The 27,392-nt window shown below is 48.5% G+C and overlaps 1 protein-coding gene across 2 annotated transcripts in view; it reads left to right on the top strand.

Annotated features, from left to right (window-relative positions):
* Positions 1 to 27,392, top strand: part of LOC118513918 — a 67,809-nt gene that overhangs the window by 20,283 nt on the left and 20,134 nt on the right. For both annotated transcript variants that reach the window (XM_036060280.1, XM_036060279.1), the window contains one exon: positions 7,260 to 7,329. The gene's annotated coding sequence lies outside the window, so the exon portion shown is untranslated. The remainder of the gene's footprint in view (positions 1 to 7,259; positions 7,330 to 27,392) is intronic.

Raw genomic sequence — 27,392 nt, 5'->3', positions numbered from 1 at the left:
TATCGAACCTAGTCAATCGATCGTACAGTTCGCAGCTTGGCGAAAGCAATCGAGAGAGCGAGAGATGTTCCTAGAAAATATGCAGTTATACGCCGTTGCCCGATCGATAATGCCTTTTGGAGAGTATTTTCGCGTCCAAGAAACCCCGTTACAACACCGCCTTGGTATCGTACCCGTTGTGAACTTCCAAGCGAACTTCAAACGTAAAGCCAGTCAACGTCAGCTGGCTCGGGCGATGCCAAAATGTACCGAATTGTTGCCGCGTTGCTTCTCCACGAGCCCGTCACAGCTTTGTTGAAGCGATCGCCACCCTTCTGAGAGGTGTATTGATTTTTTGCGAAGATGTGCGATGTGCTTGTCTTTCCTAATGGCTGTGTACCTATCATTACGCGTTTCTTCAAAGATCGTGGGGCATCTTTTCTTGTTTCTGTGCTTTGTTTCGCCCAGGTTCTGAACCAACTCCTCTGTTACCTACATAATACCGGAGGAGTGTTTTTGTGTGAATCTGCCAACTTCTAGCGATCTTTCCGTGAGTTTTTGTTTTGTGTTCAATAGCCATTCAGTTTTTGTGAAGCTGTTGCAAAAAATCTCCCCCCCCTAAAGAAACCCCATTGAGCCCAACCGGGCAGGATAATTTATGGGCGAATGTTTGCCGAGGATAGAGCCCACAGAACTCCACCCCCTTCCCGGATGTTTTTTGAACGTGTCTGTGGGTCCGTTTGTGGTGAGGGAACAGGAAATGTCTTCCCAGAAATCTCACTGACTCGATGGGCTCGAATTGATCCCATCCTCTACATCCAAGGCTAAACCTTGGAGCCCTCGGCTTCATTCAACCTCACACAGTGTTGACCTCACACCCCGAATTCGGAGGCACTTTTACCGAACGACCTCCATCCATTTCCCTTACTAGGTCAGAGCGGGTGATGAAGATGGCCCCAAATCTCCAGTCCCCAGTTTGTTCGTCACGTCACACCCGAGGCCCGTGGATGAAAATTGAAACCGACGATCGCGATCGGTCCAAACCTTATTAACTAACCATTCAATTTGTAGACCAAGACAAGACGCTTGAGGGTGGGTAAAGCATTGGGAGGAGGGAATGTTTTTCATCGAAACAGAAGGAAAAACTGAATGCCCTCTTCCGAACCCTCCTTCTACCCTCAATTCTTTTTCCCAGACGGTGATGAAAGTTGATGATAGCATCGGCTGTTTTGTTACTGTTCAATGTACTAAAACCTATTCATCTGCAACTTTTTCCTTTCCTTCTCATATGACCGTGTCGGTGATCGTCTCGGTGATGTCTTTTTTTTTGCAGTGCTCCCGGATGGCCTCTCCTTAAATTAGACACACTTTCATGGTCGATCTTTGTCGAGCGAAAACCACCATCCCACTTCGGGGGGGGAAGAAAATAAAAACCGACCTCGATGGTACTTGCACTCCTGCCGAGACTAAGATTTTGGGTTTTTTTCTACCTTTCGGGGGTGAAAATTAGATCAAGCAGAGCGTATGTATGTGTGCAAAGACGATGCTCTCCCACTGATCTCCAACCCATCAAAAAAGAAACCTTCTTTCATGGACAGAAAGCCTGCCCAAGATCTAGGTTGCTGCAGTAGTTTCCAATTTTTTGGACATTAAAAATGAATACCCTGCCCTGGTATTGATTGTGCCCTAACAGGGGGTCACATACGCCCCCTTTTGTGTGAGAGTTCGATTCTAACCTCGTTTCGAGGGTGCTCCGGGTGTGTACCTTTGATCGACGGCCCATCCACCACGACCTTGTCTTATCGGTCAACCGATCCATCAAACGTAGCATGCGGCATGCTCGTAATCACAACCATGCTCGGACGGTCTGCAGCGGTCGGTCCCCCACTATCAAGTGTTATCTAGCCGGTCGGTGTTGCAGCTGCAACTGCAGTTCGTAGAATGCGTCGGTTCAATGGACGGCCTTCGTATGACCCTACCCGGCATCCTCAGGCTCGACACGCGCTCTAATTGAAGGGGATGGTTTTATTATTACATTTTAATCGTTACACCAAACGAAAGTCCCCTTAAGTGATACATTTTAACATGTGATGATTATCAGTTTTCCAGCCGCGAAGAACAAAAGAACTCATAAGAACCAGACTTCGGTGCAGCGAACTTCACCATCCAACTCCCGCAAATGATTGATAGCGCGTTGCGATGGGAATCATATTCGCGATTTCTTCTGATGCGTTAATAATCGTTCCAGGTTCTTTGCTTCGGGGTGCCAACGTTGTCCGCTGGGCTACAATAAGAAACCTTGTTGACAGACAATCCAGCCCTTTATTGCTTGACTACGACAGCCTTGACTGAAACGAAACACCGGAGAGCGCTCGTCCAAAGCATGCAGAAATAAGGTCAACTCCAACAGTGCCCTCCGATCCACACTGTGAATTTTCCACTGACAACCGTAACGTTGGAGTAGACACCGCGCTGGCGGACGCTCTCAACGTAACCTGCTTAAACTGTTGACGTAAACGGATTTTTGTTCCATCCATCCGTTACTCGTTTGTCATTTGGTAATGCGATCGTGTGAAGTTTCCGTGCGATCGTGCACCGTACCGGAAAGATCGTGCGGCTGTTGGCCAACAGTCGAAGGAGTTGGTCTGAAATGAATTTCTACAAACCCTAACCGTACTATTAACTATTCACAACACTTTTTCACTTACTCACAAAAACGCTTTGCACAATAAAAGAAAATCCGTCTCCGTTCCGATACGGCTCATTACGACTGCTCTTGGCGAGAAATTGCACTACTTCCTACTGCTTATGCGAGAGGCGCGCACGCGACTGTAAAGGGATTTATGTAATATCGCTGTTGCTGCTGCTGCTAGTTAGTTGCACCTGACTTAAGTTACCAAGGCGTACCCCACACAGATCGGCAATGTGGTCGAACAAATTGCTCCGTATAAATCATTACCCGCAGGGCCTGGATTTGCAGGACTTCCGATATTGCAGGTCTGCAGCTTGGGCGAACCATGCAACAATGTAAAGCGTATCATGCTGGACGATGTTTCTCCCGAAAGTACAAGTGATAAAATGATTGCTCCGTTCTCCACATAAATGGGTCTCAGACCCTTTTCGGGATGATGGTGACGTAAGTCCGGCGCAAAAAAAAAACGCGTAGGACCAACAACTGGTCCAAAGTCTGTGAAGGTTTTACGGTATTTTCGATAGGCAAAGTAGGCTGTTCGCCATTACTATAAGGAGACGTGCCAGCTTTCTTCTTCGCCCGGTTGCTAAGTGACGCACAGACGCACAGATGTCCAGAAGAAACACTGACAGGGACGCTAAGTATCTCCCCAATATTCTTTCGGCGGTTTTCGTCGGTCGGCGGGTGTACTTACTTTCCCAGCCATCGGGTCATTGACACAAACTCGAATTGCCACCGGACGGCCGGTAAGCGATGGAAAAAAGAACAGCAAATCCAACGGACACAGAACCCAACTAGGTCAGGGCAATCGGTTTGATTCTGCCAGTTCTTAGGTGCGCGTGGAGCCATCGATCAAATCCCTGTGTGTGAGCGCGCGCGCGCGCCCGCTCGAGTTAGGTAGTTACTGGGCAAATGCGAACTCACTAGCATCCACACACTCTGTTACCAACGTCCGCTAGGCGCAATGGAGAACGGAAAGCAACATCCAAAAGCCCTCCAAACTCCAAGCAGTGGACGGGTGTACGCGCGGTCACACCTAATTTCCAGCCACTACGCCACTCTTCTTAACGTACTCTCTTAGCAGCAGCAGCAGCAGCTGTGGGGCAGTTAGTTCGTTCGCTTTTTTTTTGCTGTTGTATGTTGAATTTCGATTGCTTCGCAGCTTCGTCAAACATTAGTTTCCTTTCTCAAACAATCATCCAAACCGCTGCCGCGGCTACGCTCGGTTAAGAAGTTTGCCGAGCCGAGCCGCCAAGCCTGCGCAACCAACACCACACGCTAATCGAAGCAGGACGACGCCCTGACCAGTGTGCCGTTTTGACGTACTGTAGCCGCTGGACTGGACTCCACGGCAAGCGGGGTCAGCAAATTTACCCTGTGCGGTGTCGGCCAGCGAGAAGCGAGCAGGCAAACCGGCTTTCCGAAAGATTTTCAAACCGAACGAAACGAAACGGACCAGAGAGCCACCAGCTACAAGCCATCCGTTAAAAAAGGGGGTCTGTGATATCTGACCTGCTCGGGCTCGGACACTGACGTAGCCGCACACCGTTTGTGGTCAGAATGTTGTTTTGCGGAAACTGGTTTTCCAGCGATCACGTGTTGCTGTGTTGCTGTGTCTGTGTCTGCGTCGCACAGACTCCGATTTTGCCCGATTTGCGCTTAATCTCCACGGTGCGATTTTCGTGTAGAACGCAGTGCGTCTTGCGATATCCAAAAGGGCCCCCCTCCCCCCTCCCCATTTCGGGGACCTCGAACACGTAAAGACTCTCTACTGGGAGTGTTAGAAAGCGTGAGAAGATCGTAAAAAAACCTCCACGACTTCTTGAATCCCGATGATGATGTCCCCCGGGAATCTTCTACTTCATTCATTAGAAGTATCTCGATGGGATCGCACCTCCACCGAGGCCCTAGCAGAAGGCGCACTCACGCAAAACGGCGCAATGGTAACTTAAAGCGGGGGAACTGGTTTGAAGGTTAGTGCTACCGGTCCTTGGGCGACGACTTCTGAGCACAGTACCAGCCACCAGATCACCACCGCCACACACCGATGACATCATAGCCGGGCGTGCGTTCCGCTACTGTCACTGTCACAGTGCGGTGTAGTGTCCACGTAATCCGGACCGTTCCGTTTCGGAGGGCCAAGATTAGTTAATTTGCCTACAACCGGCTATTCGCTCGCAGGTCGGCGATTATCGGCAACAGGTTTTTCGTCCATAAAATGTCCCAGCCTCCTGCGTGGTACTGTCCTGCGGGATGTTCGGAAGATGTTTGCGTTGTCGTACACGAGCGAGCGCGCGCGCGCCCCTCGCTCTTAAGCAGGAAATGTCAATAACCCTAGTCTGGAGAATGATGCTGATGATGCTGCTGCTGCTGCTGATCCTCCGGGGGATTATTTGCAAGGTGACGAAATACGCTCTCTCCACACAGACACGAAACTCAACCCAACCACGTCATAGCCGGTGGAATGTGGTTTCGCTGTTTTGGTAGCAAAAGTAAAACTCTCCAACTCCCAGCCACCTCGCGATCGTGAGTGATCGGTAATCGAAAATTGACTCACCAGCGTTGGAATTTCACATATCAGCACCGAAACGAGCGAAGGTGAAATTGTGTCAACGTTCCGATTCCTGACGACAATGAGGGTGCTTCTACTGCTGCTACTGCTGCCACTGCGGACCACAGTAAATTATGGCAGAATGAGTTCCCCGGGCTAGACGTGCGCACCGTTGAATCATCGTATGCTAATTGCGTACGCTTCTCCATCCGGCGGCAGTAGTGTGATTTAAATCACGACCGTAGCTAATTTAACGGCCAGATAACTCCGAGCGAGCCGAAGATGATGGAAAGCGGGCAAGCTTCTTTGTGGCTTTTTTTTACAAAATGGACCAATTTAAGATATGCGTCGGTTCTTCTCCGGTTTTTTTTTTGCTACAAAACTTCGCCCATCACGAGAGCGAATAAGATGTTCAAGACTGGGCAATGGACAGATGTGTGAGGCCCAAACCAACCGCTGAGTGCGTTATTATACTAACGCTCCACACAGTACCTGGTGCTACCGTTCAGATTCCGGAACCCAAACACAAAAAACGGTAGTTCGCTTTCTGATTCTGGATTATTCTGGACGGACGCATGAGGCATCCAACAGTACAGTAAACACCATGTAACAGTGTGGCTCGTTGGGCCTATAATGAAACTGCCAGAACACAAACATCATTTGTTAGTCAGATGCTCGATGAGCTTTAGATAATTTGAGTTAGCGCGAGATACGAGATTGTACGGTTGCATGATTTCGGTTCTGGTTCTCTGAGCCGGGATCCGTTTTTGTGGTGCCTTGTTTTGCTCGACATAGCTCTGAAGAAGCCTTTCAATATCCTTGCGGTTGGCAAATCAAAACCAAACTTAGCTCTGATTCGCAGTGTGGTATTTCCGATGACTGTGGGCCGATAATGCGGTAGATCTCTGCAGTTCTTTGAAAATCAATTCCGAACTCATCGCAAAAATTCCCCAACCTCAAGCAATCTTCAAGGCTATCCAGAGCCGCGCTGATTGAGTTGGAGTTTATTTTTTATCTGGCCATTAATTCAATCCACGTTCAACACATACACACCGTCTTACGTTAAAGTGCATTTCATACACTGCCGACACTGTGTGTCCACTCGGTGGAATTCAGCGCGCCACACCAACGCTTGGAAGTCGTGGCAAAACTGGTACCGTGACCATATTGTCCGTTGCATACCGGAACCAACCCGCTTGACGTTGGAAAAATAAAAGAAAACTCCTTAGAAGCAACTTTGCTCCTCGATAAGTGCATCTCGAGATGGAGACGATAAGATACAGAGAGAGGGAGACGTCAGAAGAGGTCCTCTCTTCACTTCATTCGATTATGGCACACAGGCATCACACGTGCAGCTTATGACGTCGAGCTTTGTGCCATCGGTTAGGGCTCCTTCACAAGAGATGTTTTTAATTTACTCGACGTCACTAGGCGGCTAGCTCAGGACGGTCCTCGTCCCAGGGTGCTTCGCAGATGCTCTCCAATTCAAATTATCGCCCAGCACCGCCACGGGTGCAGTATCACTTATCGGGAAGCAGTAACAAACCGCTCCACGGTAAGGAAACAAAATATAGTCTTTGAGTGTCCGTCGGAACGCCCCTTTCGGACGAGGGTTGTGAGTTGGGGGACACGTTATGCCACGCTACCCGGTTGATGACGGATGATGGGGATTTGTTTTTGCTTTCGTTGTTGTGCTGTGCCTGTATTCTTCACCCTTTGCGCCAATTTGACCCACCGGTTGTTGCATCATCGATCGAATCCTATCCGAGGTTCGCCGGGAGAAAGTTGAGCCAGAGAGTTAGTAGCTCTCGGAAGGCTCCAAAATTATATCTTATGACGTTGTTAATTTAGTACATACAAATGCCAATAATCATTTCTTTTGCGATAGCTCAGTCGTCTTCGGAGATATATTGCGTTTTACTTAGGTACCGCTGCAATCCCCAAAGTTAATGTTGGACTGGCCATACAAACCTTGAAGTAACGACAGCAAACACAACAACTCTAACCTTTACCTCTGATTCTCGTTTTTCCTTACAGATATGATAACAGCAGGATCGAGCCTTGCAGACCGAGCTTAGCTTGTGTGGTTTAGACCATCCCGACTGAGGTAAATATCCCGTCGCAACTGCGCGCGAATCTTGTACGTCAATATTTAGCATTCAAGAGCCTCACTCTCTCGCACCGTGGACCAGAGACATTCCCTTCGCCGATGACATGTTCAAATATTGGCGCAAACCGCGACAATGCATGCTCTTTGTTCGTGGGCCCTGCATTTGCCGCGTTGCTGGGCATGATGTCGGTAAGGTCTGGAAATTTGTTTGATGCACGACGCACTGATAAGAGCCCCCACGAGCGAAGCAGAGAATGCACTTCGCTGATGTGCTGTATATCCTGTAAAAAGCTCTTTTTTGTCTGCTTCCCTTGGGCCCGGCTGTTAAGGCGCGTGCGACCTTGGTTTGGGTCGTTGGGCCGTAAACGTTGGGCGATCGACGAAATTTGAAGCCATGCCGCCCGCCACAAATGAGGTCATCCTGTGGAGAGGCGGCCCGCTGAAAACATGCTGTCATGTTGGATCGGTTGCTGTTGCGAATGTGTATATTCCAGCGAACGAGAGGATGATCGCGTTCGGTAAATGCTTGTGTGTGCGTGAAATATTACATTTTGGCACATCAATCAAACGGGCCCGTATGCGCGCGGCGGGACGTCGAAGAGCGCAACAGCTTTATTGTTCCTCGTGATACGATGCCCAGCAGCAGCAGTAGTATAACACACCAGATAGTGACAGCATATTGTGCTGCGGAATGATCTCATCTGCTCACAGCTATGAGTTCTTCCTTTCAAAGCCTTCTAATGGTTTGGAATGTATCAGTTTCATTCTTGTTGTTGCAAAATGAATGCGGGTCTTCTTCGTTAAATAACTTAAAAAATAACTCAAGTACCAATCACTCGAAACCGGTTATCCATTTCCGTATCGTTTGAAGGGATTCCGAACCGAACCGATCTGGTGGAGGTAGTACACGCGTGCTGATTTTTTTGATTGCTTAATTAAGTCTACGCGATCGCAGCATCCAAGAAGGGTCCGTCAGTGACCTTGCGCACGATAAGTTCCGCGGTTCGTTCAAGCCCGCCGACGTCCATGGCGACGAAGGGATCAAATTGCTCTGCCACCGGCTCGACCGGAGATACCGAGATGTTGGCTGGTCATCGATAGCATCACCTTCAGTGGATTTTTTGTGTCACGGCCGGTACACGATTCATTCGATACGCCGCGTAGGGATTAAAGGGAGTCTGCATATGGGTGATTTGTTGTTGTCGTTCTTTTTTTTGGAGCCTTCTAGAATTGTCTGATCGTCAACGGTGAGGCGCGGGGGGGGAGAATTAAGTATGGAAAAGTATCCAATTACATCCACCAATGTCTGCGGATCTTTCCGAATCTTAACTTCTGAACGGAAACCACGTTGTGTTGTAGCAGGAAACGTCCTCGTGTATCGTATGTTGATGAGAGTTTAATACCGTTTGACGAATGGCTGGTAACTCTGGTCTCCGATATTGCTGAGGCTTCTTTACTGCGCAGCAGCGCCATCTGGACAGCATTTGGCGAGAACCGAGTCATGGGAATTGGCTTTCGATTGCACAAAATGTAGATGTGGTGTGACTAAACTAGCTCACTGTCACTTTCAAGGCATATTTTTTAGCCCGCAACGTACCGACATACACAGCACCGTAATCCCGCTTTAACAATTCGACAATTAATTACACGACTGTTCGTCACATCGGCCGCCGTAAGCTCCCTGCGATGCTGCGTAACGCGCGTGAGCCAATGCGCGGTGCGATGATGTCGTCGTGCGCAGCGGCGTCTTGTTAGTAGACGCGCGCTCTTGTCGCAGGTTTTTTTTTTTTGGACGAAAATTCCATTGTCCGACAATGGCAATTTTATGTAGCTGAGAATCGGCCAGGAAGCTGCAACACCGTGTTTCGCCGTGTCCATATTGCACCACGGGCAACCGTTTTGTTGTTGGCTCGCGAGTTGCGTCGCCCGCCATTTACCTCGTAGGCTTGGCGGGTTGCATTTGACGCGATCTTCACGATGCCGCGCGTGAGATTATCATTAGCACCACCACCAGTGGGCACGCGAGTTTGTTTCTCACATGCTGCACGTGTACCGTAAGGTTCGTCGCTTGGTGGCCGCAACAGCCCTGTTGCGAATGTGTATCTTTATGCCCTTGCATTGAGACACAGACACAGCTCGTTACACGGTGCTAACGTCACTTTTATCTCACGACGCTTTGAGACCTGCTGGAGTCTATGTGTGTGTGTGTGTAAGAATTTCATCTCCGGATTACCCGGTCTTAAATCCACCCACGGTACGCGCGGCCACGGTGACAAAACGTCAGAGGCCCCCCGGGAGGCGCTTCAGAGCACCGACCGGGCGAAGATTAATTTCTGACTGTGTCTATTGTTTTAGCGACGACGTTGCGCGACGCAGTTTTCATTAACCTCGTTTCCCGGGCCGGATGGGGCACGAGTAAGGGGGCCGGTGTGAGGGCATTAAAACACTTTGGATTTCAGAGCGGCCACAGTGCACTGAAGCCATTGCGAAAAAGGGGAGCACAGTGCGCTGCAGTTCAAGTGTCGGAATGAAGGTGTTTACTCTAGCCAGGTAAACAGAGCGAGAGAGAGAGAGAGGAGTTAGAGACAGCAGGGCTATCCATGTTCGTTGCCGTAGGTACGCTCGTCCGGTATGCGCACACCGGGCCCGTTTTCTTAACGTGCGGCGTCGTAAAAAATGTTAATTTTAATTACATGGTGATTGAATGGCGGCCCCCCTCTGGTACGTACGTGACAGCACGAGAGGCGGCATCAGAGGCCGCGAAATTGCAGCACATAAAAGCGCGCATGCAAAAGGATGATTGTTTGCCTTCTGGATCCCCGCAACAACTGCACCTTCTGATAGTGGGCTTCAGTTCCAGAACTCTCGTATATCACGCCAAGTGTGTACCTCGGCTTTGCGAAAATAAATAGCCAGGCCATTAAAAGTCGCTCGGCAGTTACGAGTGGATGGCATCAATTCGATCGTAAAACTTCTAGACACCTAAATTCAAGTGATCCAATTTCGGATCTCTTGCACACCAAAAACACTCTCAAAAATGTCATGACCAACGCGATCAACAAGCCAATTGCACCTCTTATCTCCAGGTTAATCCAGGTTGGCATTGAAGTTGCTAGGAACAACAGGAATCTCTCCGGATTGTTCGCAACTTCTTTTCCCAGTGAAGACGGGGCGAGGTCACGGTGGTATTTTCTTGTGGGTAAACGACTTCCACCTCATTAATTCCTTCCGTGGCCCAATGCTCTTACGCCACACGACCACTGTTCGTCACCCGCCTCCTGCTGCTGTCAAGTCAATGTCAAGTGAGGTGTCGATGACGCGAACTATACGAGTTCGTACGGGGACTGCAAATATTGACCATTCCATGAATATTTATGTCCATAACGAGTGTTCAGGTACGTTACATCACCGTACCGGGATGATTCGTTTGGAAAGAAAAGACCCTCATTTTGGGTCACTATTAGGTGTGGAGTTGGAGAATTGGACGAATTCTTGAATGATGAATTTGAATAAAAATTTGCGTTGGTTTTCTTCTTCAATCAATGGCCACGTCAGGCAGATCGTGACTTCGTTGTTCTCCAAGTAAAATGTGTCCCAGCTTCCGGCTTAGTTTTGATTGGGTCTGCAGGAGGAAATGACCACATTTAAATAACATTACCCTGTTACAACGGTCAACGTCCGAACGGCTGCGTGACTGGATGTTTCTGAAGCACTTTCCATTTCAATGCTGCTCTTAGATCACCTTCCCGGTAGAACCTCTATAACCTAGGAGTAGGTCGTCGTAACTTTCGATCCATCCAATGAAGAAGGAATGAATATTCATGTGCGCATGCGCATTTTGATGGCTTATGTACGCCGCAATCCCTGTTGCTCTCTCCCGTACCGCAGGACGATTAAATCGATGCCATCTGGCGGCTTAAATCCGTCCTAGCCTCTTTCCGAATGATAATTAGATGAGCGTACGCGGGGCGTGCTGGAATTTATTAAGCTCGATAAGGTCCTCCATCGGTTGGATGGTTGGATGGTTGGCGGCAGGGGTCGCGCGCGACCCCATCTCGCGACTCGCCCAGATGAGAGATGCCGATGATTTGTCACCTTCAATTTGTCATGCCACACGTCGCGAATCGTACACCGCCGCCGGTTCGGATTTCATTCTGCTGCTGTTGCGATGGACATGTTGGGCTGTTGTTGTGCAGCAATGTGCAACCAGCATTGCATTCTGTGCATTGCTGACTGTACTTTTATGAGTGAGCGCGCGCGCACCGATGTCTACGGAGGTCGGACGTCCTCCGTGTGCCAAGGTTCTCCACCTTTTGTGGGTCCGGAGAATTTCCCTATACGGACATGGGGCAGCTTCGACGAGCGATGAAGAAAATATGATCAAGTATTTCCGAAAATGCCAACGGACATCGGTGGTGGAAAAATGCGTTCCACTTTCTCACAGATGGACACATTACACGATTTTGAGTTCAAGGATCGCAAGCAATACGTACTGCGTGCGGTTCTCGAACGAGCTGTGTGGCTGCCCTCGTAGCGTTTAGGAGGATGCGTTAGTGCGTGCGATGTTGTTGTTTTCATTAGCCTTGACACCGGTATCGGTAAGTTGCCTTGGCAGTGCAAATTGCGGCTAATCGATCAAGGATCGAGATCGGTGCGAGTTAAACGCCGTGGCGTGATCGAGCGCTGATGGTGATTATTCGCTTAATGCACTAATAAATTTAATTCAATTGCTTTATTCCTGTAGAAAAATAAACTGTGGCTCTGTTCAGAAACCTACCACAAGAAAGTGAAATGTTGCTGTGGGTGGTTCGGACGAGAAGCGATTCCCATCGCTCAAGATAATTGCAAGACCCAATGTCAATGTTCGACCATATATTTTTTCACGTTTTCCAATTCATGCTGTCGTTGGTGTACGACGTCAACCTCGTCTCGTTTCTACAACAATCTCCCACTGCAGCAGTGTATGCAAAGCCACCTAAAGCCCCGTGGTGTGGCTGCAGATGTGAACAGACGTAATAAAGAAATTTGAACAGCTTGCTGTACCTCTGTTCGGCAGCAACTCTGCCACGATCTCTTTCGATCCTTTGCTTTTCTCATCCTCGCTCGTTCCGATCATCCTCATCCACTTCGAGGAGGCTCCAGCCTCGTCGCGAAAACGGCGCGAAAATGACTTCGTCATCATGCACCGAGCCGATCACGATGGTGGTCAGCGCGCGAATCGATAAGTTATGAAATCACGCTCACCGCGAAGGTATTAATTATGAAGAAAAACGTCTAGCTTTTATATCTAAACATATATACAGAGGGTTGATGCTGTTTTTTGCTCGCTTGTATCGCTCAACCATTTTGCTGATTCCGGGACTACAAATTGCATCGTTTTGGGAGGAGATGATTCTCTCTCCGCAACTGCCGGTAACTACCGAAGGTCAACGACATTCGACGCCATTGTCTGAGGGTCTTGTGGCCTGGCTTCCAGTAGCAGCTTAAGATGCAGGAACGCCCCGGATCTACCGAAAAACTTCCCAAAACGGAACAATTGTGTGCGTGCAGGTAGTAATGATGGCTTAGCAAAGGTAGGATGACTCACGGGAGTCCTAACTCTTCTTTGGAGGAATGGGAAGCACGGTGTGGAGATTATAGTATTTTGGATTGAATCCAGAAGAAGTTACCCCTACTGATTTACTCTTAGACGATGCAGAGAGATCAAGCTACACTTACAACAACTTCAGGTCTTGTGATCTCGTGATCTCAGTGTGAAGATCTTAGCATCGCCTGAGCCTAAATGACGCTCGAGAGAGCTTCAAGAGATCAAACTACACTTACAGTTTTAAATCTATAGCTATTTCTTGAGTAATTGCCTAGCCAGGCCGTACAGTTTAGAGACTTGATTTTATAATTGAAAATTTGCCATCCAAAATGTCAACTGTGGGTGCACTTGGCAGAGCATGTTCAACCATAAACACATACACACACCGGCAGGCAATAGTTGTAGGGTATGACGCTGCACGTAATCGTGCGTGCATACGTCCGTTTGTCGATTAACGTCTAACGCGCCTCCTCCAACTACGCGCCATGCGATCACGCCACTGAACAGTTATGAATTTATGCTGCCAAGTTGCATCGGTAGCAGCTGTGTGTGGCGCAGTGTGCTCAAGGTTAGACACAGTCAGCTTATGACGTAAGCGATGTAATTTCCTTTCTAAAGCAAAGAACCCCGTCACCGTCAACCCTGTTGTAGGGTCAGACAGCTCGTCTAAAAACCAGCCATGATGCCCGTGTACAGTTTTTTTGTGTGGTTATCACCAGTATTGGATTGTGCTAGTGCTAGTGACCGTTAGAGTAGTGCGTTTCGTACCTGGTTGACGTTTGACATGCAACCTCTCCGAAAGGGGCGTAATACGGGAAGCAGCTAACTGTATAACTCCCTTTTCTTCATAGCTGCACACATTGATTTATGGCCTACTAAACCACGCACGGCGACGATGTTGATGCAATTTTTGCGAGCAAATGTACTGCTAAATTATGCGGGAAAACCGTCCCAATCTTCGGAACACCTCCCCTGGGGTGCAGGTTTTCGGTTAGAAGTTACACACCTTACTCACCTCACCAGTTACGGGGTTTTATTCCAGTTCGTCACGGATAGTGTGATGAGAGTGAGTTGTAAAGCGGTTTATGAAGCGTCGGCCACACAACCTTCGACCAGACACTATATAACACCGCCTGTTACTGTACGGCTGTCGTGTCGGGGAAAAGAATCCGTTAGGTTCTGTTTTTAATGTGAATATGTACATTTTTTCACCAAAGTGGCGGCGAACCTCTAAAACATCAGAAAACCAACGGTACCGGATCGCCCAACGCCAACGATCGCGGCTTTCGGTGAGCATTAATTATTATTGGTGAAATTTCGCGGATCATCGATCGACGCTTCGGGGAGTTCCGTGGAGAGGCCCTTTGCCTTTTCATTAGGCCTTTATTGTGGTTGGTCTGTTTTGGGGACGCGAACTTTTGGGATAATTTCCACACATGCCCGGCTAGAACACGATCGCGTGCTAATAAATTGAAACGCTAACGATCCCAGAACTGTGTTTCGCCCCTTGTCGCCCCATCCGCTGATTGGATGTGAGAACCGTTTTTCGTTAGAATGGAATTTTCTGGAACCTAGGACAACATCGGTCAAAGCGGTAATTTGCTCGGCGAAATGAGGCGAACCCTGGCAAGCCTGTGGCGCACCGTTTTACCGTGTCTTAAATCACTCGCGGGATCAATCTTGTTAGCGAAATGTTCGCAATCGCAATCACTCTTGATGGTTATTGTGCCGGACAGCTACAACACCCTTCGCAGATAAAAGCCGCACGATCACCACCGAAAAGACCTTGGCCGGTTGTTCTGTGCGCCCTGAACCTCCTAAACCTATCGAACGAAAGTAGAGTGCCGTTGGGGAGCGAGATGTGTTTTATGGCTATCATAAAGAAGATTTCAAACACACACACGCACACGCGCAAAGCAAGCACACTCCTTGGGCGAATGTGCGAATAAAACACTCCTTTGGCTACACGAATCGGGGCCAACGATCAACGGGCAGGCAGGCGAGATCGGATCATGGGCGATGAAGATGGGGGATAGGGCATTGTATGCAGATGTGAAAGGGAGGGAGGCTGTGCGGTCCGTGTCCATTTTTTCTGCGCCTCATTTGCGACCACACCCGGAGGCGAATTTGTTTGCAGCGACGCTGCTCTGCAAGGGTCTCAGCCTCCTGAGACTCTTACATAATTCATGGGGGACATGTCACCGACGGGGACCTTCCTACGTTCCGGTGTATCCTCCTGCCCACCAGCGTCGAGTGGACTTTGTTTTGTTTCACTTTCTACCATAATTGTTTGTTTGTGTGTGTGTCATTGTTTTTGGTTTGCTTAAGACTCTCCGGTTGAAGTTCGTGATGACACGAGGGCTTTTTTTGTTGGGGTCTCCAATCCAACTTCCTTCCAGTTGTGCTGTTGGCCACGTTGAGCAGGAGTCTTCCACGAACTTTTGGGTTGGGTTGGGTGCAAGGTCATGAGAAAATGGGCATGTTTTTTGGCTTGCTTAAGTTTGTTTAAAGTAGGCATTATGATTGTGACCAGCTGTCACATTAAATTTATTAATGGTCCCTTGTAGACATTACTGGCGTGCTGTATGGGGTTGTTTAAGGTGAGCTGACGCAGTTTTTGCTGTTGCGTATGGTTAACATTTGTTGCTTTAAAGGTGTTGTCTGTGTCGAAACTAAATATATGAGGGAGAAAAAATCGCCACTGCGTGTAACAGGAAGCTAAGAAAAGTTGTTTTTTCGATGCCGCGCGTACGATTACATCCTGTTCCTGATGTGTTTTTGTTCTCGGAATACCATTTAATAACTTTCTCCCAACAACTAGTTGCACAATTACAACTCCAGCAACTGCCTTTAAAGTTCCGGTTTTGATCGAAAATCTTCGAGAGTACCTCAGCAATCATGTTTCGTCCTCATCAGGCAGTGCACAATCGTTGAAAGAAGGGACATACTTTGTATGCGCTTGGACAAGCAACGCTCGAGGCAACGCTCGATCCCAACCGGTCGTCCGGTGCCGAGGCCGAAGACCTGCCCACCACAGTCCACAGTGTCATTGCCAGGGTTTGGCGCGTCATCATTAAGCGGTAACTCTCCTCGGGGGCAAATATTGACAAAGAGTGTACAGAGTGGCCCTGCAGCTTCTTCACATCTCTACACATGTCTCGAGAACTTCTGCCCCACAACCGGTCCTCTCCACAGGTCCACCGGTCTCCGAAATATGAAAAATGACACTTTCAATTGCTTATCTATTCATCCCGCCAAGCGAAGAGGAGTTGTGGTGCGCGTCAAACCTCCCCAATGGTCGGTTGTTGGACGGCGGGATAACGCCGGAGATAAAACACTCTCCAGCCGGTGTGAGTGCAAAAATAGCAACATAAAAAATGGCCACAACCAGGATGGTCGTAGAACTTTTGCTGTCCGCTGTTCGGCTGTTTCTAACCTGTTCTCGTTCTAACCGATAGCGGATGGATGCGTCGAGTGCCAGTCAGCCGTCATTAGCATACACTCTGAAGTGGCCTGAAGCTGTTCGAGACGCGACGACTTCTCAGCCTCAGCACTTTGCCAATTGTGCCTCATCCTCCTTCGCGGGAGACGATTGAAGCGCATTTCCAACTCCTCCCGTACAACTGTCGGTCGATGCTCGTCTTCGTCAGGGTCTTCAATGCCGGGTGCAGCAGCAATGCAGCACACTGCACTCGTCAGAATTTTTTGCCTCCCTTCTTCACTCGCTTTCTTCAAGAATTCTGCGGAGAAGCTTTTGTAGAAATGTATAAATTATAGCTCCCACCAACGGTTCGGTTTGGGCTATTAATCTCCTGCAAGACGACGTGCGAGTAGGTTAGCCGCGAGGCAAACCCCTTTTGGGGCCTATTGCCTATTGGTAGAGGGCTCATTATTTTTTCCACACATTTCAAAAGTGAGTACTTTTATCAAAGTAATACATTTTCATCTCGCCCCAGCTGTGTTGGGTTGCGCGCTATTCTGACGGCCGGCTGTTCTCGCACTGGCTGGGGTTGTGATCGTGGTCGTTATCGTGTTTGGAGCGGCATAATTTTTATTCTAGTACCGCCTTTATTTCTCATTAGCAGAAGAACGATCTTAAGAATGATTGTTTTCTGCGTGGATTCTCCTCTTCTTATGCCTAACCCGAGGGAGAGTTTACTAACCCTACTTAGCATAAAATTAGTCCCCGTTAAACCTGATCTTCTAGAAGCGCAACTCCAAGAGTGTACAGATGCTATCAGTGCTGTTAGTTGTTGATCTCTGCAGCAAGACAACATTTTAAGCTAAAGCTTGCAATTGCTCTTGTAGGTCCAATGCGCCATCCTAAGTCTTATTTCACGGAGGAGCTTATTGTTGATGCTATCTCTTTGGAAGCCTCTTCTAGTCACATAGATTCATTTATTTATTTTGACACTCAATCTCAGACTTCATCAACTTCACACATGATCATTATTTCATCGCAAAGGTTGCATTTTTTACGATCTTTAGTAAAAACAACCAATTTATGCAAAAACGTCCCCGTAGACTTCGATCTAACACGATCAATCATTCTAGCTGGGGTTGGTTGGCGGGGGCTGCCTTTGGCATTATTTAAATCGAACAAGTTTCACCGGATCCGGCAATCGGACAAGAACCATCAATATATCTATATACGCCAAGGTCACGCTAGAGACCAAACCCAAGCGATTCGCAATACAGGAAGGCACCCGGCTGTCCGGTTGTTCGGTTGACATTTGCCGCACGATTGCATACATTCCCCAGCCGCCTACTTTCGCGCCCTTGCCTTCATTTTACCGACACACACACACGTAAAAAAAATAGCAAACGGATGTCGCATAAACGAATGGTTGCTGCTCTCCCGCTTCGGGCAGCATGGCCACAGGTCGGCGAAAATCATTTATAACATACCGGCATATACACACACACACATATGGCAGCCATAAAATGCCACCGACCGCGACCACGGACTCATACGGGGCTAACGGTTTCCGGAGTTATCGCATAAGACGCGCGGTTTCGCGACTGCGGTCCCAGTCCACTAAAAAAGGTCCCATAAAATGCTGTCGCTGCCGGAGAATGCACCAAAAGCCATCCGAAACCGCAAAACCGTACCGGTCGGTAGAAATGGCTTTGAGCATATTCGTTTCGATTTTATTTTACTGGCTAGCTTAGCCTCAAACGATCACACCGCCGCCGTCCGCTGGCAGTAAAGTGTTCCCGTCCCAGATTGCGCCACGCTCTGTGGTCAGACGGGAAAACATGAAATGCATTTGCGTGCAAAAAAAAACCTCCTCAACGCGAGTGATGTTCTTGTGCTGTCGGCGGCTAAAACTGGCAGATGATTATTGTTTCCCGATTGTCTGCCCACGTTACTTCACGTGCTCATTCGTGTAACCGCGCGAGCCGCCCTAACAGAACCGCACTCCCCGGCTTGCGGATGCGGATTTAGCAGTAAGGATGCAAAATGTTCATCTTCAAATTTATGGACAAGCTCAATTCTTTCGATATTAATTATCGGATCGATTCAGACTGGTTCATTTCTCCGTCGTTTTCAGCTTTAGTCGGCATTTTCAAGCAACACTTCAATCGGCCGACACCATCTGGTGGACCGAACTTGTCCACTTCCAAATGAAGAAGTCTCGAGTTATATGACACTTCACAGAAATTGTGTGTTGGTTGTGAGTAGCCTTCTTCTGTCTGTTTTGTTTTTTTCACTCACTTTCTTACCACTGTGTCCGGATGATGACCGGCATAGGGGCCAATGCCATAGTGTGGCGATGCTGAGGCTGCTGCGCTCCTATAATTTTGAACCCCCGACAGAGAGGTTTCGTATGTATGGCTATGTATAATTGAAAACGAAAACCTTGATGCCTACGCCAACCGTTTGCCTCCGGGTAATTGGTGGCCAGTGCGTCGTTGCGTATGTGAATATTGATTATAGCCATCTGTGCCGCGCCACGAACCCGCCAGCTCGGTGGACGATGAAGTTTCGTTTTCGAGAGCTACTCGTCTAAAACGCCAAGCCAAGAGAGCTTCTTAACCGGTCAGAACGCCACTACCGGGGGCAAGTTGGGAATGGCATTGCAAGGACGAGCTTTTTTTTTGTTGTTGTTTGCGGTGACGGTCTTCTGCAAGTCATCCCGCCTGAGGTGTTAAATTGGCCAGTGTAGATTTCGATCGAGGTGCAAAACGAAACATCGCCAATTTGTAAGAGTTGTTGCAGAACGGGCGGAGCTTTACCCGCGAAGGACAACGCCACAAGTGGGAGGACATGAGATCCTTGATGTGTACGCCAGGATAATCGTAGGTGGAATGTACTGCAGTGCGTGCGTACTAAATGCCCTTTCTAGAGATTGTAATGAATGGGTATTGTTATGGAATCTGGAGCTTATGTACCGGTTTTGGGATAATTTGTGTGTCTACTGTACCATATAAAACATCTTGTTTATGGTGAGATTTGTCGCGTCGCGGATAAGCGGTAAGTGTTTCGCAGAGTAACTTCACTTGAGACGGAAGTAGCGTCAGGAAATCTGGCCTCAAAAATAGCTAGTATTGGGTGATTTGTGGTCTATTAGAACTTTGCGGAACGGAGTTAGTTAGATCAGTCCATTTTACAACATCTACACACAAGCAATAAAAAAGCTTAAAGACTTAATGTAAGCTAGCATTAATCCCCTTAATGCACAACGGCATTTCAAGGACATGCCCATCCTCTCAGCTTTAAGACATCGCCTGAGGATTTCATTTGAAATATTATTTAAATGAAATGATTTACAACAGTATAAGCTCGCTACTATCCGGGCCTATAAAAGTCTGTGTCCAGGGTGTGCGATAAATCCCGCATACCTTGATGACAGGCGACCACATATTAGCGATCGCTAATCGTCGTTCCGCACACCGCAACCATTCGGGCGGCTGAAGAAAAAACCGGCTTATCATAAACAAAAGCGTGCCCTCCTACAAGGAACTTCGAAACAGCTCAAGTGGTCCTGATTATATCACCACCGGATTACTACTACCGTTTGTCTACTTTTTTCTCTCGAGTTTCGACGGCTGATCGCCCACCAGCGTTTTTGGGTAGCTCCGTAGCCTGCACCAACATGGACAACGAACGTGGCTTCATCAAGACGTTCCAATCCGTACGCGGCAGAGTAGCGTGTCCACCAACGTGCTCTAACGTAATCTGCTATTAATTCTCATTCATCTCGTGTCTGAGACGCGGTACAATAATAAACGGTCGCTCGGCGAGGGACAGCATTCCCGGTTGCCGGTCAATTATTTCTCACATACGCCACACAGTAAGGAGGCAATACCCTTTTTAACCGAAAGTGGATTTAAAAACGGTGCTGTGTGTCCTGCCAAAAAAGGGCAATCGGGTTGGGCGAAGAGAGATCCTCAGGGTGGCTCAGAGCGAGACGAGACGACACAGTATGGCACACGACTTTACGATGTGGTCAGACCATCTTCTCGACCAGTCTCACCGCCCCGCTTCGGCGGAATTCTTCGACCGTGCGTAGGAGGACAGCTGGTGGTCAGTGGACACAGTAACGAATGACTTCTTGAGGCGTAGGTGCCGGTTATTGCAGCTAGTAATGCGGAAACCACCGTCATTCGCGATCAGCGTTGAACGCAGTTGATCGCTACATGAGGAAGGATTTGCCCCCAGGTGCTTGGATCTCTTTCCCTCTGGCCACAACCGATCAAGGCCAGTTGGAGGAGTTCTCGGGGTGCTTTCGCTTTCGCACTAGAAACAGCACTCCTGCTATGGGTTCCCGAGCTTCCTGGTTGCGATGCTGTTGTGTTCCTGAAACTCGATAACGCACCCGCACTTTGTCGGCTTCTCGGCGGAGTGATCGCGACTGCGAAAGTGCAATCCTCCAAACTGCTGCTGCTGCTGCGTGCCGGGGAGCTTCTGGAAAGGAGTCGAGGCGATCGTGATTTTCGCGTTCGCGTGCCTAACCACCATTTAACATTTCTCGCGCGCGGTAGACGGATAAATCCATCTATTGCCGTTGACGGTGCCAGCCAGCTGTGACGTTTATGAATCCATAAAGCATAATTAGCCTGGACGGTGCGCTGTCACCCCCGATGGTCTATTCTGTTTCGCCTGCCGCTGCTGCTGCTGCTACTGCTGCTGATTATGCAGTGTTCGATATGCGTTATGCTTCCGACTTTACGCGTGACGCTTGATGTTGCCGAACGGACAATTGAGGTCGACTTGTTGTAACGCCAACGCGATTTCACTTCCGTTCACCTCGTTGGACCCGCTCCACAGACCGGACCGGAGACTCGAGGACCTACCCGACGCGTCACTCGGCAACTCACTGATTTCGGTGACCGGCACACCGGGGCCCATGATGCACACCAATGCATGTGTGACGAGGCACTCAGTCGGAAGCCGAGTTTTTTTTTGCACCAAACAAACTTTCTCCCCACAAACGGCCTAGCACGTGTGTGTGTGTGTGTGCGGGTCTGCTCACCGAAACAGCGCGTAATGTTAAACGGAGTAGAACCAATGGTTCGGTGTTCTTTTCACTGACCAAACAGGGTAAACGCAGTACAAATCGTCCCAAGGACTTGTGCTTTGTAGGTTTGTTTGTTTGTTTGTTTGTTTTCCTTTTTCCGTTGACCTAGTGCTCCCCAAACACAACATCGACGTGTTCCGACGTGTAGTTAGGCTCTTGAGAATATTCGTCTTCTTGCAACCACGATTCGAGTCGAGGTCATGGGCAGCAGCATGTGTGAAGTGAGCCATTTTGAACCTTAACCCCAGCAGGGTCTTGACCAACCGACCAAGGCAAGACCGCCTGAAGTACACCTCCCTCCGATCGGAACCATGTTTTCCGTACGATTAATGTAATATGATGCCAAATTACCAGTCTGCAAAAAAAGCATAGCCAAGATCTGTCCTGTCATCGGCAAATCATAACCACAACTAGCTGAGGACATGTTGTGTCCAGGTCAAATGTCTTCACCAGACATACCTCACTTTATGCACAATTGGCGCCTATTCTTTACGAGCAGAAGAGGGTCACTCGGCCGGAGACTCAAGAAGTGGCCCAGTCTTTTGCAAGGTTAGAGGAAGTTCTGGCTTTTGGAGGCTCCGCACAAGAGCGTCATTTTAGGTTAATGCTTTGTCTTCATGTCACCCAGTACTTCAGCTCCATTCTACATGAAGGTCATAGGCGCAGAAAGCTCATCGTGGGGTTTGTCGAGAGGCAACAACTACGAGGAGGCTGTTATGTAAATCGATGTTAAACATTTTTATTATTCTTAGACGACCGGCCACCGACAAGTGGACAAGTGCGTCCGGACAAGCGCGCTTCGGCTGGTCATTGTTACTTCCGCCGACATGATCTAGTGGAGATGTATTCGCCGGCATAGACCGATCGTTTACGTTGTAATTAAATCGCAAACTAAAGTTTTGTGTCTTCAGGCGTTACATCCGTGTCATGGAGATGTCCTTCAGCGCATTGTACATTATTGTTTTCGGAGGCCCTCTGCGCATTGTATACACAACAACGTAGTAATTTATTTTTTCTGTTCTCTTTTCGTTACAGGTACGTTTGCCCGGCAGGTTAGCATTATCAAGATCGTCACGATCTTAATAACTTTGTGGCAGAATGTGCTTTAAATGGACCACCTTCTGAAAGGATTATCTTTAACGATCTTCAACAAATTTTGCATTAAATGGACGATCATCATCAAAACTCGGCTTGTTGAGGAGCTTGAAGCAAGCATGAAGCGCGATAGAAGGACAAACGGTTGCATTGTTGTGGTATCGCTCGTTTGTTTTTTTTGGCAACCCAATCTCCCGAGCCGTTGTGCATAAGTTGATGAGGTGACATCGGATTCGGTCGCGTTGCCAAGGGTGACTCCCACGATCATGGCGCAAGCACGTATCCACGATATATATAAAGCTCACACAATCCGCAGACGTGCATAAAAGCCGGGTGGTGCCGCGGTATCAATCACTTGGTAAAGGGCGAGAAGCAATCGTTTGCTGCATAATACCTGCTTGTTAGCAGTGCCCGTTGATGCTAGCCACTTGCTGATGTGAACGAAACGAAACGCCAGCGTGACAACGAAACAAAAAAACTGCCGCCCAGCAATCCCATCGCACAACGCAATCCATCGCGTTAAGTGGCTACACACTGAAGTGATCTCGCAGCAAAGAATAGGCAAATCAATGGACTGTGACATTGTCGGGGCTGCCGGTGCCGGTCGGTGCGATTGTCTAATAATATTGTAGAGGAAACAACAGCGCAAAAAAACGGGAGCGAAGGTGATCGATTAACCGCTTCTACTCGGGGAGAGTTGGTTCCACGTAAAACATTACACGCGGCTTGCTGGCGGGGCAGTCAGTCGGACGCAGTCGACGTACTGCAGAAAAGCAATGCCAAACAGCGGCAAAACATGCTTAAACCGTATCGCAAATTGCATAATTTATTCGGAAACACCCACCCACCATGTGGACAATTGACATTTCGGTAGCATAACTGCTACAACAACCCCCCAAAAAACGCATTCAATTCCATTGGTTAAGTGTTTGACAATCACGGTGAATGGGGTGAACCGTTCGACATGTTTATTGTCCATTATTATTCGGTAGCCCGGCTGTGGACGGAAAAGCGTCACAGCATAATTTATTGCTGCTAAAGTTACCAATGTGGCCGGTAGCAGGTACGAGAGCTCGACTCGGCTCAGTTTGAGTGGCACGGTGACAGATTTAGTTTCACTTACGTTTTTCGCTATGCCACTAGGGGATATCGCCAGAAGTGTAAGTTCAGTTCAGCCTTTTACACGATTTATGTTAATAGAGCCTAGGCTTCGTAATGAAGTTCCCGCGAACCATCGTGACATCTGCACTCGATCTCTTGAATTTGCAATCATTCGTACATTACGCTTAATGGCGCGGTGGTCAAGATGATGCCGTGCACGATGGTCGTGGACTCCCGCGCGCGAAGTCTTATGCAAAGATAAGCTAACCTACCGTGGTGGTCACCACCACCATCGCCCGCCCTTCTCTAGATGACGACCATAATTTGTCCAACCGTCCCATTCGAAGCCCTGCGGCGCCATTCGAGCCATGGCACGCAATCGGGCGGTCAGATTCCGCAGATTTCCCTACCAGCCAAACCAAACAGCCGAAGCCGGCGGTAGGAAGCTTGTCATAATAATTGAGCAAGATTACGATCCATCGTTTGGCAAATCGGGGCCGACGCACAGGGTGACGCTCGATGAAAATCGACCAAAAATTCGAACGGTAGATTCGGGCGTACGCGAGATGACGCGGCCTGTATGATGCAATACGGTGAATGTTAAATCTCGAACCCGGCTGTATCAAACACTCGCTTCCTTCTGCAGCCCTATGCGACGTTAAATTCGCTCCAGGGCGTATCATGGGTGCTTTGCATGCTTCGCGTTGTTGGTTTTCCTCTCCCGATCTTTACCACCGCTTGTCACTTATTAGGTATCGATCGATCGTAGTCGATCGAATGTAAAGATAGTGAGATAATCAGATCATATGGATCTTTCGAATTTGTGCTGCGTGTTGACGCTCTCGAATCTCCGACAGTATTTGTACGTAAGCAGCTGAAATTAGTGTGCTGTCACAACACGGGTGACGGACTGGGTGATAAATTACTCACGGCTTACTCGCAAACGTCAAATATGTCTCTTTCTGAACAACTGTTGTAACATATTTAGGGCTTCGAGTGAGTTTGAATAACATCAATTGGAGCTTGAGTATGAATAATGATGTTTGATGTTGGGTGATTAGCGCTTGTTTGATTAAACAAATAGAGCTGCATTCGATCACAGGGTGGAACAGACCCTGAAGAATGATTGATCGAGAGAGAGAAGGTCACTGAAACAGCTTCATATCGGAGGTGTCGAAATGAGGGTGAAGGAATTGGCCAGCTTGAGATCTTGTTGCGTTGTGACCTATATGTGATCATCAGTGATCCAATTGATCATCTCAATGATCTCTTTGGACGTTTCATTTAAGTTTCGCAGACTATGGCCTCAGTGATGTGATCTAGATTTGAGACTCCTTGAGACTTAGTTTAAGATATTTGGAAACTTTTGTATATAAGTTCATCAGGACCATAGAATTTCTGGCATCGGCGCTTCTACCTTCAAACTGTCTCAAAACCTGACATCCTCATGCCTTAAAAAATAGCTCACCCGCCATCAAAATACATCAGAACACACATAAAACAATCACCAGATCAGACGATCTGTACTCTACATTGTTGCAACCAGCAACCAGCTATGCCACCGACTGTGTATGTGTGTAAGTGCTTCGTACCCCCTAATTTGCATTCGTGCTGGCACACAGATAAATCCATTGGATCGCGCCCAAGCGTCGCGAGATCCATCGCTGATTTACTGCATTTCATTTCCTTGCGCAAAAGTGTCCGTCCGCTGACCTGACCCAGCCGACGCAGCCGAGCCAATAAACCCCGAACGTCACACCGAGCGTCTGGATGCACATTCTATACACTCCAGAAGTTGTGGTTTTGTACGGCATAAACGCGGTCAGAAAGGGATTCATCATGCAAAACGCTTCGAGACAGATTATGCAGGGAATAAATAAACCCTTGGCGATATTGGAGGACCGGCGGAGGGGAGTGGTTTGGGACCGGCTTTTGCCCTCTGCCAATGACCCAACGAGAAGTGAGTGGAATGATGGTGTGCATCTCGTTAAAATTTCATTGCGGAACAAATATTTTTATGGGTCCCATAAATTGTGCGTCACTCTCCGGTCACCCATCACCTGAAGGCAGAGGAGAGTGGCGAAGTACCCTTGTTTTTAGTAAGATGGTGCAGATGTGAAACGAAATTAGGGTGTTATTGGCACTGCATTATCCGTACTCACCTTCCTGACCACGAGAGTTAGCTCCGTAAGCTGACCTCCGTAAGTGGCCGGTAGCTATTTGCGCTAGATTCCACCACCGTCATCAAAACCCGTATGCTCATTGCCGTTCTGGCAGTTGTAGGTTAGTGCCCGAAGCGGAAAACGTTTTCCCCATTGGTTTCCTGCAGCTCTCTGCCAGACACGGACGAGGTTCGATCACGCCGTCAAAATTTGCGACCTCCCGCGCCAGAGGGCAGAGCACCATTTCTTGCAGAACGCCAAGTCGTCCTCGGAAGATGGTTGGGATTTTGCGAAACGCTCGCTACTTATTATTGAGGTTAATGGTTCGATTCTTTCAACAGCAGCATCATCTGTGACATTCGGATTGTCAAATTCGATATCGTCTTCTCCTCCGATCCACGTACGCTCACGATTCCGAGTCCGAGTTCTTGCGAGCTGCAACAAAAACCACCAATGATAGAAACATCATAATCGTTTCGTGCCCATAACACACGTTACCAAAGGGATCACCACTTCTCGCGTACAACACTTTGTTGCTGCAGAGAAAACCGATATATCCCGCTCCAAGTTCGTGCCGTTCGGGCACGTTCCGGCCATGTTTTGCTTACCCCTTGGGTCCACGATGACTTGCCGGGGAGCTGGAGAAGTGCGCGCTGCGGAAACGAAAATCTAATCGAGGCCGTACAACCGCAGAGATTGTTGCCCACAGTGTACGGCGGTGTAGTGGTGTGTGGTACACATGTTTACGATAACTGTCTCATAACACATCGCACCGCCGCCGCCTGCTTCGACCATTTTGTATCGAACCGTTTTGCATCGTTTAGTCTAATTCCACAGCCTGCTAATCGAAACCTCCGTTCCGAAAGCATTCATTCCACTTATGAGCCTCGCCGCGCAGTGATGATCGCGATGTTGGGTTATGCTTTTCCGTGTTTCGTCTCCTCTCTCTCTCGCCTTCAACATCAACACCGATCGCGCTACCAAAACAATAGGGAAACGAAAACGGTAAAGAGCAATAAAATCCCTTCCATTTGTTGTTTTGGCCGGTTGCTGCTAAACCCTGCAACATAATTCCAAAACTTGACTCCCAACTATTTAGATGGTGATCTTGGCTCTCGATCGTTCGTTACACGGGGTCTCTCTATGGTCAGTAGGCTTGTAACGAAATGGGGCCACTACCCCCAATACGGAGGAGGCCCTTCTCATCTGGAGGGCCATGGTAATGTTCGTACGTGGTCAAAGCAGCAAACATTGGCACATTTGTTGGTAGGTTCTACTTTACATCAGTGCAGTGATCTCGTGGAGTTCTTGGAGGTGATTTCTATTAGCGATGAAGCTGCGTTGGATATTTCAGGAGCTCTACCAATGCTCAGTAGGAGCCACGGTACAACTAATATCTAACTATGGTCTAAGACTTCAACAGTCTCATAGTTCCATAGGTCTTCATACCTGGAGTACCTGGAGTTCGACCAGGCACAAAGTTTCAACCTTTCTCTTCACCCAAGAACAAATCGAGACAGTCGTGAGTGTTTGTCCATCGCATGCAGTTCCGCTTTCGATTGCATTTTTCTGACCCTGACTACCGTGTGT

The sequence above is a fragment of the Anopheles stephensi genome, chromosome 3, assembly GCF_013141755.1.
Source record: "Anopheles stephensi strain Indian chromosome 3, UCI_ANSTEP_V1.0, whole genome shotgun sequence".
NCBI lineage: Eukaryota > Metazoa > Arthropoda > Insecta > Diptera > Culicidae > Anopheles > Anopheles stephensi.
Note: the sequence above shows the minus strand (reverse complement) of the source record. Positions and strands in the feature narration are given on the sequence as shown.